The sequence below is a fragment of the Dermacentor andersoni genome, chromosome 2 (genome assembly GCF_023375885.2).
Source record: "Dermacentor andersoni chromosome 2, qqDerAnde1_hic_scaffold, whole genome shotgun sequence".
Lineage (NCBI taxonomy): Eukaryota > Metazoa > Arthropoda > Arachnida > Ixodida > Ixodidae > Dermacentor > Dermacentor andersoni.
The window spans coordinates 178,091,035-178,106,701 of NC_092815.1; positions in this window are offsets into that span (position 1 = coordinate 178,091,035).

Genomic DNA, 15,667 nt, shown 5'->3' on the forward strand with positions numbered 1-15,667 from the left:
TGAAGTTCCGTCCTTACCTTTACGGTCGCCTTTTTTCCGTAGTCACTGACCATCATGCTCTCTGCTGGCTCTCAGATCCTACAGGCCGGCTTGGTCGACGGGCTTTGAGGCTACAAGGATTTTCATATTCCGTGGTGTACAAGTCTGGCCGCCTGCACCAAGACGCTGACAGCTTGTCGCGTTACCCTGTTGACGACCCTGACTCCTGCAATATTACCAGTGGTGCTTGCGTATTTTCTGTGTTGCAGCTGCTTCATTTCGCCGACGAGCAACGTCGTGACGCCTACATCAGAGCACTCATCGACCATTTTGAACACTCTCAGGCCAACGCCACTCTACGCCTCTTCGTCCTCCGCGACGGTAGTCTGTACCGTCGTAACTCATCCACACGGCTCTGAGTTTCTATTTGTCATACCTATACACCTCCGCTCAATTGTTGTAGAAGAGCTTCACGACACACCAAAGGCAGGAGACCTCGGCATATCTCGAACCTATGACTGTGTACGTCGCCGTTTTTTTCTGGCCGGGCCTTGCCGTTCCGTACGACGTTACGTCGCCGCTTGTGAACTTTGCCAATGACGCAAGAAGCGTTCCCAGCTCTCCGCTGGTTACCTGCAGCCGCTCGGCGTCCCTGCCGAGCCCTTCCATCGTGTCGGCTTAGACCTTCTCGGCCCTTTTCCGGAATCTACATCAGGAAACAAGTGGGTTGTCGCGGCGGACTACGCGACCCGCTCCGCCGTAACCCGCGCTCTTCCGACCAGTTGCGCAACTGATATTGCGGACTTCGTCATGCATGATATCATTTTCATTCATGGTGCTCCGCGTCAATTGCTAACAGACAGTGGCCGTACGTCCTTAGCCAAAGTCATTGACATCATGCGTGCCTGCTCAATACAGCATAAATTTACCACCTCCTACCACCCTCAAACGAACGGCCTCACTGAGCGTTTGAACCGCACCCTTACAGACATGCTATCCAAATACGTTTCAGACGACCACCGTGACTGGGACCAGGCTCTACCTTACATTACCTTTGCGTACAACTCTTCCCGTCTTGAAACTGCTGGCTTTTCGCCTTTTTACCTCTTGCATGACCGTGAACCGACGCTACCACTGGACACTGTGCTTTCGTCCACCACAGCTTCAACTAGCGCTTATGCCCGTGATGCTATCGCCCATGCTGACCATGCTCGCCAACTTGCGCGCGTCGTCTACAAGTCTCTCAAGGCAAACAAAAGCAACGCTACGACCTCCGTCACCGTGATGTCCATTTTGTGACCCGCACCCTCGTGTTGCTTTGGTCGCCATCGCGTAAAGGTTGCCTTTGTGAAAAACTGCTTTCCTGATACACTGGCCCATATCGCGTGCTTCGCCAAATGACCGATGCCACCTACGAAATCGTTCTAGCCACGCCCACTACGTCCTGTGCTATGACAACCAGTGACATTGTCCACGTCGCCCGACTCAAACCCTACAACTCTCCACGCGCCTTCGATATTTAACAGCACCGTGAAGGCGATTTTGCCGCCTGGGGCTAGTATTACGGTATCATCGAGCGATGCTCAAGGGAAGAGCCGCTGCGAGAACGACGACGAAGTCGGTCTCTGCCCTTGGCGCGAGCGAGCGTCGGCCTGGTGGTCTGGCTCCAGTGTAAATAGATTGTATATAGCCTCTTTCATCTGTGTCTTTCCACATGTAACAATATCATCTACTTCCGGTAGCTCCTTCATAGGTCTGTGTTAGTACGTATTCCTCTGTTCTACCTCCACACTTCACCAACGCGTCCTTTTTTTCATCCTGAATTAAGTCATGGTTCCATTATACATACCACCGCTTGCTATTACAGCGCTTGCAAACTCATTAAAAGCACATGTAGCAGGTCATCACATCCACACCAAGTTCACTCGAAATTCTCGGGCTATTCTGTATCCTCGCTTACCACGGAGTCGTGTTTCGTTTTAAGGCTGCTTCTCTTTTAAGAAAACTTGTTGCTCAAGCTTGTTGCTTGTTGCTGTTCATGACTCAAGGGAGAAAGGTACGGCGCAAAGTAGACGAGGATGAAGTGGGACACAAGCGGTGTATGCGATGTATACGAGGTCAGCGCGCGTATACGGTATACGCGCGCTCACCTCAAGAGTGCCCCGGGTGACGCCAAACTTCACCCTCACTCTCATGCGGGGCCACATCACGCTTGATAAATTTCAAGTGCGCCGCCTTGTTGCTCTGGTGCTGACGGTTGCGACCGTGCATCGCAGGTAGTCCAGCGCATGGCGCTGTCGTGCACTAGAGGGCGGCGGCAGGACATCAAACCGCGGCACTGAGAAGGAACGAGGACCCGTTCTGATTGTTGTTTTGCTTATATTCAACTTACCTTTCATATTAGGGCAGGTCGCCGGTGCTCACCGCTGCTCAATTTTGGTCAACATTGCGGCGCAAGTAGCTGCCACGGCGGCTACGGTGACGCGAGCTTTTTCACGATGGCGCGTATAGGCGGACGGATCCCGAAGATAGTGCAATGCCGGGCCGGCCCGCGGCGGAGCTGCAGTTTGCCATTAAGGGGCCCACATACACAGCTTCGCTTGTCATCCTTCTTCACAGTGTGGAAGGGCACTGAGCTTTTTGTTTCAGGCATTTCATCATCTTCTTAAACGGAGCTTTTCTTTGAGCTTTATCACTTACAGTGCATAATGGGCAGCCGACTCCTTCGCCAATGGCTCTTTCCTGGTCTTGCTCGCACGCATCATCATCATCATCATCATCATCATCATCATCATCATCATCATTATCATCATTTATTATTCCCTTAAGGGCTGCATGTGGGGTATTACATAAAGGGGGCAAAACAATAATACGAACATAGAAGTAATGGTCATGTACAAAGCAACAAAAAGAAACAACTGAAAAGACACTGAAAAAGAAACACACAGCTTTTTGCATAATTAGTTGCAAATATGGGTGGGTAGTAACTCTCGAAATTTCAAAGGGTTTCGCTCTACAACAACGGATTCCGGAAGGGAGTTCCATTGTTCTATTGCAACGGGAAGGAAGGATTTGTTGAAAGCGTTTGTGGAATCATGAAGGCGTTGGATACATACAGAGTTGAATAGATGATGTGATGAGCGGACGGGTGGAAATAAAAGCAAGGAACGAAGGTCAGGAAAGTTATTGTGCAATTTATGGAATAGGCATAGTTGCGAAATTATACGTACTTATACTAAAAGGGGTACACAAATAGATAACTTCAAGTTAGTAATGCTGAAGGTGTTACGATATTGTAACGATTTTGAGTAGCTTCTAAAGTGTCAATCAAGTACTTGTGATGTGGATTCCAAATTGTAGACGCATATTCTAATTTGTTACAGATGAAAATTTCATATGCTAGTTTAAGAATCGACGAAGGAGACAAGGATAGGGATCTTTTAATATAGTTAAGGGACCTTGAGGCATCAGCTGTTATTTGTAGAACGTGGTTCAACCAATTTAGTTTGTAAGTGATGATAACGCCAATGCAGCGGTAACACACGACCTCAGATAAATTCACAGGGCCTAAAGAGTATGGAAATTTGGATATACAGCATTTAGGTGATACATGCATTAACTAGCATTTGGAGACATTTAGTTCCGTCATGCAGCGTGAGCACCAATTGTCAATATAATTTAGGTCATCTTGCAGACTGGATTGGTCAATGTTAGTAGTGGTCAGTGCTAGTAGTAGTAGTGACACGACGGTAAATAGCACAGTCATCGCTGAATAGACGTATTGTAGATGATGTGTCTGTTGGGAGGTCGTTAATGTTTATTAGAAAAAGGAGTGGGCCGAGGACGGATCCCTGTGGTACACCCGATATTACTTCGGTAGTATCTGAACAGCGACCGCCAACACAGGCGAACTGGAGGCGATCTGTCAGGAAGCAGATGATCCATGATAGGATTAGTGGGTCGAGGTGAAGGCATGAAATTTTAGACACTTGTCGATGATGAGGGACGCGATCGAAAGCCTTTGAAAAATCTAAGTAAATTACGCCAGTCTGAAATGAAGAATCTAAGTTTAGGTGGAGATCTGTGGTGAATTCAAAAAGTTGTGTTTCGCATGATAAGCCCGGACGAAAGCCATGTCGTTTGCTAAAGAAAAAAGAACTTCTGTCGAGGTGGGACGCTATATGGGAATATATGTTATGTTCTAAAAGTTTACAGGCAATAAATGTAAGTGAGATCGGGCGATAATTGGATGGGTCGGAACGCTTACCAGATTTAAAGACAGGTGTTACTTTGCTTACTTTCCAGTCTTTGGGCATAGTACCCTCGCTTATAGACTGGGTAAAAATGATTTGTGATATCTGGCTAAAAATGACGTTAGTGGCTTTTAGTATCTTCACCGGTATGTTGTCAGGTCTAGGGGAGCTATATATTTTAAGTTTATTGATTAGGCTCGCGATACCTTCAGCATTTACATCAATGGGAGGCATTTCAGTGCCGCCAAATCTTGGTAAAACAGGAATGTTGGTGGAAGATTCAGAAGAGAAGAGGGAAGAGAAGTATGAATCTAAGACGTCAGAACGCTTTTCAACTGGAACATGGGACCCATCAGGATTAGTTATGGTAATGTTATGCGATTGATTTCTACTTGGTGCGGGTATTTTCAAAAACTTTTTCGGGTTTAAACGCATGATATTGAGAAGATCCTGATGGTAAATTTTTTTCTTAGACAGTTTCAGAAGGCTCTTGTACTCGCGCAGGCAGGTGAAATATTTCTTCAATTTCGAGGCAGAACCACATTTTTTTGCCACTCTGAAAAGGCGCCTTTTCTTTTGTGCTAGTTTCTTTAGTTGGTTTATGTACCAAGGCTTTCCCATGACACCACGAATTCAAACAAGGGGAACGTAATTATTGATCAAGCTGAGTAGCTTTTGCTTATACAACAGCCAGTTCCCGTCAACATACCTTCTGAAAGCAGTTTCTTTTAGGTATTCAAGAAAAATGTTTTGTTCACTGTTAACTTTGGAAAAGTCAGGTTTATTGTAGTCCCGTATTAATTTTATTGAACGTTGTTTGATTGTAACAGTGATATTCAAATTGAAAAGGACAATACTGTGACCGCTCAGCCCTCTGACACATGCTAACGACTGAATGTATTCGGGTTGAGAAGTGAGGACCAGGTCAAGGGTGTTTGAGCCACGTGTAGAAAAGTTTACTGTTTGTGTAAGGTTGAAGTTTAAGGCTAAATCAAGGAAATCTTTTGACTGGCGAGATGATGCTGTTAGATTGTCCCAGTTGATATCCGGAAAGTTAAAATCACCACAAATAATATAGTTAGCACGTGGTAATTGAGAGGTTGCATTTAAAATCACCGTGTTAAGTTCGTCGATAAAGGAAAGATCACAATCGAGTGGGCTATAACAAGATATGGGTATGCATGTGCATGTCGGCATAGATATGTGCACACACACAATTTCGTGAGTACAATTGTTCGGGAGCTGGTAACAAAGAATGCTGTTTTTCGTGAAGAGAAGAACGCCACCACCCCTTCGTTCCTTCCTATCGCGTCTGAAAACAGTGTAGGGGGAATCTGCATGCAGTAGCTCAGTGCTATCTATGTCAGGGGTTAACCAAGACTCAGTGAAAATGGCCATGTCTGTACTATCTTCGACGAGAAGGGCTTCAACGGTGTCCTTTTTTGACATGTAACTGCGAACACTAGCCAGTATAACAGATAGTATGCGATTGCGTGATGCGTCAACAGGGTTTAGTAGCGGCTGGGAAGGAAAGGAGAGTGCTGGGCAAGCCTCCAGTGATGGCTAGGATTTAACTTGTAAAGTTGAGTCGGATTGCACGACATAAAAAAACTGTCTTTCATCCATCTGAAGCTTATCGAAGCGCATCTTGAAAGTGGAGGCGTTGTTTTGTTTCGCGTAGGCGTACAACTTTTTCCTTGCAAGCCGGATGCGCGATGAAAAATCTTCCCAGATAGCAATTGGCGAACCTTTAAGCTTAGGCCCGCAGACAGAATGCTACACTTATCCTTGAACCACGCAAGCTTGGCCATAATTGGTCGGTATTTACCGGCCTGGAAACGGCCAAGCCTGTGTGCGCGTTCTATGTCATTTTTGCTGATGGCAGTTTGAAGTTTATCTGCATACAGTGAAATAACACGCGACTCTGATTGCTCCTAAGTTTCATCACGCGCCTCCTGAACACCGAAAAAAAGTAAGTTGTCCTGGCGAAGGGGGTTTTCCGAGTCATCGCATTTCTGTATGAGGTTGTTTAATTGTGAAGTAAGTTTAATTATTTCAGGGTTGTCACTGCATACAGGTATCGAGTGACTTGATTTATGAGCATCTACAATTTTCTCAAGGGCGTTGAGACGGGTGGATAGACGACCGACCTGGTTTGGAATGGTGGCCTGTGTAGCACGAATTAGAGCGAGCTGAGACAGAACGGTGTTCTGAGAGGTTTCTAAACGAGATAGAACGCTAGCAATGGATTCAAGGGATACCGGAGAGGGAGTGTCATTAACAGGACCGGGGTTAACTTTAATGTCCCCAGAAAGGGATAGTAAAAGAAAATTCAGGTGAGCATTCATACATAACGAACATAACGAGTGGCACAAGATTTTCCGAGTTGCATCAAATGTGTCAGAGGGGCACGACACCGCGATAAACATTCGGTGACTAGAACGTACACATCTTGCACAAGGTAGGTAACCAACCTGGGCAAACAAAGTCGGCGTCATGACCACGCTCGGTGCGGTGGCGTGCCCCAAGTGGTTCCAAGGCGGAGGCTGCTTAAGTAGAAGTGGCGAGTCTCCCGCGCATGAAGTTGCGCGCTGGGGCCAGGCGGAAAGCACGGTTGGGGCTAGAAGTGGCGGGCTTGAGGCTGAATTGGTTTGTTCGTCCGAAGGCATGCCACATCTCTGACCATGGCTACAAGTTGTGTACAACTTGAGGCAGGTTGATGACTGTATTTTGGGCCGCTTCCCAAAATCTGTTGAACGTCACTCGAGGCGGTGCACCTCCGCGGATGGTTACAGAAGACGTCGTTGCAGCTTCCCGACCTCGCGATAGAAGACCGAAATGTCCTCGTTGCCATAGGAGTTCCATGCTGTGCACTGCAATCCTTTAAGATTATCTCAGGCTTCCTCTGTGGGTTGGATTGTTGGTCAACTACAGCTACATTGTTAGGTCTGTACATTCTGATGATAACTGGCTTACGAGCGGCTTTTAGCTCCTACCACAGTTGCTAGTTTATTTTTTACAGCGAAGCTGTTTATGGCTAGGTTCTGGCGGAACTGGTATCCGTGGACATGGACCAACAATTTTTCATGTGGGCCGAACCCGAAGATAGTGCAATGCTGGGCCGACCCGCGGCGCAGGTGAAGCAGGCGATAAAGGCCGGGGAATATGGAGTGTTTCTACGGCGGCAAGTCTGCAATTTTCGCCCGACGCCGCTCATTAGACGCCCGGCATCGGGAAAAAACGCCCGCGGTGGCCGCCGACCAGGACCCGCCAGATATTTAACGCGTGCCGTCGGACGCTGCCGGAAGCGGCCAGCAAGGACAGCCAATCATGGCTTACTGGCCAACACCTCCGTCACTTCCGTCTTCCTCACCGGCACATGTTTTTCGTGCGCACGCTTCTGGTGTGCAGGTTTGGCACTTTGTGATAGCGACATGGCCATGCCTTCAAAGGCAGCTCGCGTGGAATTTAACGATAATCTTATCTGCGCGGTACAGAAACGTCCCATATTATGGGGTAGTGAAAGGGTCGATTATAAAGATTATAAAGACGGAGACACGTATGTACGTCAATCTTTTCAATTGCGCACAGCCTGGCCATACCGCTTACTTCCAACGCATTCTCTGCGCTTAATAGGCACAAGATATACTGATACATTATTAAAAGCAACTGAATGGGCTTTAGACAAAGGTTTAGGGTTTTTATTTTGTATTTCGTTGTTGTAAAAAAGTGCAAAGGTCTATAAACTTTATTTGCGCATTTCATGTTGACTAAAGCAGTTTTGCCTTGTCTGGCCACACTGAGGCGGCACCCGCAGCTTATTCGCTCCAAGTATCCCCAGCAAGCGGAAATTGGGCGTCACGCCGCCGCGGCGTTTTCTGCTGTGCGAAATTCGTCTAGAAGAACGCTCCATGTATCCCGGCCTTGGCCCACATACACAGCTCGGCTGGTCATCCCTATTCACAGAGTGGAAGGGCAATGAGTTTTGCTGTGATCACTTCGCACTTCCGATTCATGTAAAACGTCGCGTAGTTTCTGGCGAATAAACATTTGGTAGTTCACGCCTGTATATGCAGTTTGTGTCTCACATCGTGCTCGTCTGCTTAGGGCCGTACCTTTTGGCCGTACCTTTTGGCCGTTTTGTTCGGCATGCACACGACAGAGAAAATCTTGTGAAAACTGCAGGAATATTTAGAGCGCAGCTCTTAGGGGCCCGTTCCTGTGTTGAGCAAGGACGTGCCGTACCGTCCCTCTGTAGCGGAGCGCGGTGCGGGATGAAAGATGGCGAGAGCGAAGAAAGCGGGTGGAGGAAAGCGGAGGGGAAGGGTGCAGTGGAAGTATCGGGGGTTCCAGCAAGTACGGACGTGAGCACGTGTACTAAAATGAACTGACAGGACAACGCTGCACAACGCCACTGGACAATATCGTTCCTTTTACTTGTGCTCGTTCGTGTCCGTACTTGGTGGATACCGCGATGCGTACGCCATGCCACCAACTGGCCAAGCAAACCACACTACTAAACTGCAGCGGAAGCATGAAAAGGAAAGCGGAGGGTGAGAGTATGGCCAAAGTGTAAGGTGGAAAACGGAGTGGCCACACGAGACGTGCTTCACGGCGGCGACCAGGCATGCGGCGAGCGCGTCCACCGATACCGTATATGGAATTAAAGTGGTGGCGTGGGCTTCTGACCCAATGCGCATGCGCTATTTCACCTGCGCCGCCGCCGCCAGAGAGCGCGCCAGCCACGCGTTCCCATGTTCACGCTTTCTTCTGCACCATGAGCGACGCGACCGGTGGAAATGCTTCTACAGCTGCTGCTAAATGACCTGCCCGAGCTCAGCGCTGTCGCCGATAGGACCCTGCAGTTCAGAATCGAATTCTTTGCTACAAAATATCGCGAATTCAGAACGCCTAGACAGGTGCGCTTAAAGTTCCCATTAGGAAGTCTCGTTCGTGAAATCGCTACAACGTACATGTTGACGGAATTGTTCTGCGGAAACCCGCAAGGTAGAGAGAAGTAATTAAAGAAGGGAAAATCAGACATCCACCCGTTCGTAGCAATTGCTACAAAGGAAACCCGTACGGGTTCCACGAAAGAAAAGCCTCACAGTTGAAGGAAAATTCGTCCTGGGCGGGGACTCGAACCCGGGACCACCGCCCTTCCGGGGCAGCCGCTCTACCATCTGAGCTAACCAGGCGGCTAGCAGATGGCAGGGCGAAGTCGCATTTGTCGACAACACGAAGTAAAGACAAAAGTTTGACGTAATAGTTCTACGGAAACCCGCAAGATGGAGAGAAGTAATTTATTAAGGGAAAATAAGACATCCACCCATTCGTAGCAATTGCTACAAAGTTACAGTTGTTACGTGCCATCTACGGAGAGTTCAGCCGTAAGAATTTTTCAAATTGGTAGAAATATTCGACTTCGCCCTGCAATCTGCTAGCCGGCTGGTTAGCTCAGATGGTAGAGCGGCTGCCCCGGAATGGCGGTGGTCCCGGGTTCGAGTCCCGGACCAGGACGAATTTTTCTTCAACTCTCAGGCTTTTCTTTCGAGGAACCCGTACAGGTTTCCTTTGTAGCAATTGCTACGAACGGGTCGATGTCTGATTTTCTCTTGTTTAACCTACACGTTGTGGCGTTCGCGGGCGTTTTAGGGATAACTGTACTTTTGCTCCGCCATATTTCCACATATGGTCCTGCCAGAGAATGTAGGTGAAAAGGGTCGTCGAGTTGTTCCCATCACGCAAAGCCTGAAGTCTATACCGCGTTTCCAAGTCAGTTTGGACCAAGATTAAGAAATAAATAACTGAGAGCTCTAAAGAAATTGTACCGACTGCATAGTAGCGGCAGTCGTGTGTAATTAGAGCCAGTATTTGTTTCATCACGCAGTATAATTAAATAATTGCTTTTAGTTAGCGATATCTTTAGTTATTGCTTGAATGGCAAATATGTCCATTACAATGTGGTAAGGCACCTTTAATAACCTCCACATCAAGGCTTTATTTCGTGCTGAAGTGTGCCTTGTTTCTTTTTCTGCAAAAAAAAAAAAAAGCCCGAGAAATATGCGACATATGACATAGATCCGCGCTCGCTCGCCGCTTATCAAGCGCCTCCAAGCAGCGTTTGAGAGATACACGGCTGCATTCGTTTATCATCGCATCATACAAGGCTTCGTCATGTAGGATATGGCTCAAGAGGTTACGCGACCTAACTAACATGGTGCGATAAGCGTCAGCATCTGTAGACGCAAGAACGTTGGGCTCGATAATGACACACTCGGAATATCTTTAACCTTCGCGTATCATGAAACAAACCTACAAAATGAATTCAACCAATGTCAAAAAGAAAAAAACTGCGCAACAGAGCACGAAAAAATAAAGAAGGCAGCTCTGGGAAGAACTGAAAAGAGCTGCTCAGGAGTTGATTTCAATAAAGAGTAAACCAAAAGCACGTAAGGCATATCAAAGGCCCAGAAAGAAACATATAAAGGTGCAACTGGTTTAGCCATTTACCCTGTTCGCATTTTGGATGTTTCGCGCTTTAGTTTTTCCTTGGAAAAACCAACGAGGCAAAGCTGAGCACGAAACGAATGCTTGACAGGGAGGTTAGTTTAGGTTCCTTATAACTTTATAATTGATATGTTTGCGATTCAAGCAATAACTAAAAATTTCACTAACTAAAAGCGATGAATTAATTAATACTTCGTGATGAAAAAAATACTGACTGTAAATACACACACGACTATGGCTACTATGCAGTTTGTACGATTTCTCTAGAGCTCTTGGGTGTCCTACTCTGTCGCCTCAGGATAGGGCACTCACTTGCTAACCACAATTTTCTGTTTACTGGAAATGAACCGCCAACCTGTGGCCGATGTGGCGAGAGGCTGATCGTCCTCCACGTCCTCTTGGAGTGTCGCAAAGCAGAATCTGAAAGGAACATTTTCCTCTTGCGTATCGTTATTGCGTCCCTCTCCACCCAGCTATGTTTCTTGGTAAAGAACCGATTTTTAACACCAATGCAGTCCTAAATTATTTAAATGGTGCTGTCCTACACGTTATCAGCCCAATAAATTCGTAGCGCATCCTCTTTCCAGAGGATGCCGCTGTGATAGTTGATTTGTATAGCGCATACCTCCGGGCACTTGCGTCTCAAGGGCTCTAACGAGGCAGTGGTGCTCTAGTTCATTTCAGCATCTAACATATTTTTTATTTCGTGTCATTATTTCCAATGCACCTTAATGTTCATAGTACACGTCATTTGCCATCGCCATAATCTTATTACACGTACATTTTACGCACTTTACAGCGACTATTTTTAGGTCCATTTACAGCCACGTCACATCCACTTCATAGAACCCATCACTCCACCGCGAAATCACTAACACTTGCGTGGCGCTCTTTGGCCATACCTGGCCCTTGCGCCAATAAAATCCACACATTCATCCAGAGCACTTCGGTTTTTTTTAAACCTTGGCCCAAGTTAACTGGGACACCTGGCATAGCCCGGCCAAGGGCCTTATTCGCATATATAGGATGGGAGGTTCAAGTGTGCAGCGGGTGTTCTTGGTTGGCGAGTGGGCTTTCACGTGCGTGCATGAAACAGTCGCCGAGGAGGTAGCGCGCATTTCGCCGGCTGAACCACCTGCTGCCCGACTCCCAAAGCGCGCGTTTCGCATAGGGAAACTAGCCATACGTACCACACAAAGCAGGCCGCTTTTTCGGAACAAACGGCAGTAGACACAAAGCAAGCGCTAAGACTATCAGACTTTTATTGATTTTTTATACTTTCTTTTGTCCCAAATAATGTGAGTGCTCATAGATACTGCACTTACAATGCAGTACTGGTCAGTCTTTCCAGCTGATCGTTATTTTTTTGTTGTTGTTGTCGCTGAAGAGAGCAGTTACTACGTGAAAAAAAAGGCACCGCTATATTAAAGCATCTGTGCCTGTTCGCAGAACCTCATGGGCGTCTTGCCTGCACCCGTAAATCCGGAAGCGCTGGTGTTCGTGGCACCTGCCCACCGCTGGAAATCCCTGAGAGGAGCAATCAGTCCAGCATTCACGACGAGCAAGCTGACGCAGGTACGTGTCTTAACAATGGCAATTTCCGCGCCCCTGTGTTTTTTCTTTAAAGCGTCGTTTTTATTTGTGAACCTTGCTATGTTTCGTGACCGTGAGCGCTGCGGCCTGGCTATTCCCTGGCCGAATGGGTGAGCCCTTCACAGCTGAGCGCGTATCGCTCGGTTCCTTGCCTCACCACCAGATGGCACTCACCTCCGCCCATCCGAAGGAAGCTTACCAGCAAATGTGCGACCGGTATAATAAGTAGCATGTCAACAAAGAACGTCAAACGAGAAGTCAAAGAGGCTGAGACAATATTATGGGTGGCGGTAATGGAAAAGAAACCTGCGATGAGTAACGATGCATGATGACAAAACGAAATCAGGAAAGAAACATCTTATGATAAATCAAATCAAAGCTCTGCTTTTTGAAGCGAGATCAGGATGCCTTAGAACCCGCACTTATAAAGCGAGGTACACCTAGGAAGGAGAAGTATGTTCTCCCTGCGGTAAAGCTAAGGAAACGGCGCAACATACTAGTAGAATGCGGATATATCTGCCCAGCTGTCGGTTTGGCTCCCCTGCACGGTGTAAGAATATTATGCGCCGTGCTCCTCTGGCCGCATTGAAGCCCTTTTATACAGCGATAGCAGGGGGAAAGTAAACATGTACGCAATGGAGATTAACAAGTGGCGATTGGAAGTTCGGTGGCAGAAAAGTTGGGAGACCACAAACAACAGAGGCGTACAAAAGCAAAGTTCCTATTAGTGGTTCATGAAGCTTGATGCTGGAAATTCTTTTATTTTTTTTCTTTGTATTTATAAAGATAGGCAGGTCATAAGGCAAAATAAGAACAAGGGCTTGGTGGCGCAAAGGCCACTTCTCAAAGGTGACGATCATAGATAGCATCCATCCAACCGCGGCCGTACGGGGAATTAATGAAAAAGAACCGGAAAGCTAGCCTTCACGCATGCGCGGATGTACGGTTATGAGGAAGTAAGCGCTGCCTCTGAAACCATGAAAAAAAAACCCATGGAAACCATGTAAACACTGCCTCTGAAACCATGCGTTCAAGGCGTCCGTCGTACTTGGTAGTACTGCCTAGGTGGCTCGATATAATTTGCGTGCACCCGCATCCGCGCTTGTGCGCGTCTGCATGTGTGTGTGCACGCATTTCTTTGCGCGCCTGTGTGTATGCGCGCGTGTACTCGTGTTTCGTCTCTTTATGCACTCACAGATTCGAACTCGTTGAATCTGTAGCATTTGTCTTAATTGCGAAGCATTCTTTGCCCCATTCTAGGCACTTTGCAGTATCTAGGGGTTCCTGTATCGCCTCCGTTCGGGCGTCTTTGATAAAGGGAAATGTGTGACCGATGCTTGGATCGAATCTCCGTCTTAGTGCACGGCAGCCCGGGGGGGGGGGGGGGGGGGGGATAGGGGGGGTTGAAGCCTACTGAAACACTGGCCTAATGGTTAGAACGTGGGGCCACGGTTTGGGTATATGCCACAATTTCACGCATAATTCTCCCATGTCAGAACCAACTAGCTCGTTGGGGAATATGGGCGCGTGCGTCAGGTGCTTGTTACTGTCATTGTTCCCTTGGCACAGATAGCGTTGCGAGACGTTGATTTAACTGCACAGCGCTCGGGATCGGTCCACATTATCCAGTCCTTTCTATGTTGCTCCTAACGTTACGTAAGAGCTGTGTCATATTACAGAGTTCTAGCTAGTGCGCAAACGCGTTAACCTTCACGGTACGCCGGGTTACCGGAGACCTGGAATGCAGCAATAACGCTCGCCGCGACATCTTGTGACGCTTTGTCCAACCACAACGCGTTAGTCGCGTTTTCTAGTTACCCGAGTGCTCTCGCCGCATAAAAATAAAGACCCTTCCAGGTGCCATACAAGAGTCAATAACCCTTCCGAACCACCTCTGAACATTGCGGAGGCGTGGCAATGCGTGCATCGATTTCACCACTTGGCAAACCCCGAACCACCCAAATAGAGATGCCTCCACACGAAGATACCAAGGCTCGATGCTGTCCTTCTACACTCCGACGGATGCCGACTAGCAATGCTGTCGCCGGCAAAAGCTGCCCTCCTGAGTCACCTCGGGGAGCCGGCGAGCCAAGTGGTCACCTACGTAGCGAACGTCCACGGCGTTCATCCCAGCTTGGGACAATGCACCGTTTTCTGTGGAGGTGCCCTTCTCTTGCCGATGCCAGGGACGTGGCCACCTGGACACTGCGAGCAGTGTGCCTTCTATACTATTGCAGTGGGTCTCTCTATCCCTCAAACATCGAGAACGGGAACGCTTTGCTGCACTGCCAGTCTTTTCTGCCGTACTTGCATGCCTTGCGCAGAGGGACGAGGCTCTGTTCCTCGCGCCTCTTGGACTTCGCCCGCTGTTGTCACGGAGGAGGACGTATATGAATATCCACAGTAGTGTTCCCCGCGGGAAGGCATATACCCACTCAAGGTGGGGGGGGGGGGGGGGGGGTGGAGTATTAACAAAAAAAGTATATATGTCAACAATTACGCCGCTGTCGATACTTTGCACCAGCAGCTCAGCGAAAAAATCCCCCGTAGTAGTGACGGTGAAGAAAACAGCAGAACTATGAATGACGAAGCGAGCGTTTTATGAGGCGAACCAGCGCCCCCAAAAACAGGCTACACCAAAGAAATGGTGACAGCGGCGAACAGAGTCGGTGATCGCCGAAAATCTTATCTGCCGGTCAAGCACGTCGGCTTTTATACACGAGTCATCGAAGGTTCCAGAGTACTTCGGGGGTGCCCGCGTGTCTTCCCAAAAGTTATACACAATTCGCGTCGCACATGCAAGCAGATTGCGCAAGCTGCGATGAGAACAGAACCATCAATAACATTAGAGAAACTTCAGATACATGGGGGCGCGTCCCGCGCAGCGCGATAACATTCCTTAGACGATGAAAAGCTTTGACCCATGAAAGATAGGGAAGTCCACGTGTCAATATGTTTTGCTCTTAAGGAATACATTGAATCTCGTAGAATGCCCGAGCGCCCCTGTAACACGTTGATCTGAAAAATAAAGGCAAAGCATCATGGAACAAATTAATTTACATAAACCCTAAACTAGAACTTTCGATTTCAGTTAAACAAACTTCAGAAGTCCAGCAATAAGTATATGGTATATTTTATACAGAATACAAGCGACCGCGGAAACGAACATGAGTGCTTTGATTCCTGGGCCACGTTGTGATAACGAAGGGGTTGCGTTTAGCGTGGTGTCCAGAAAGCACGTTAAAAAAAGCGTTCCCGTTCGCAGGCATGTACTCAATATCTTAATCTTACACAGATAAAGAAAAGAACAGGTAAGAGATAAACGTATCTTT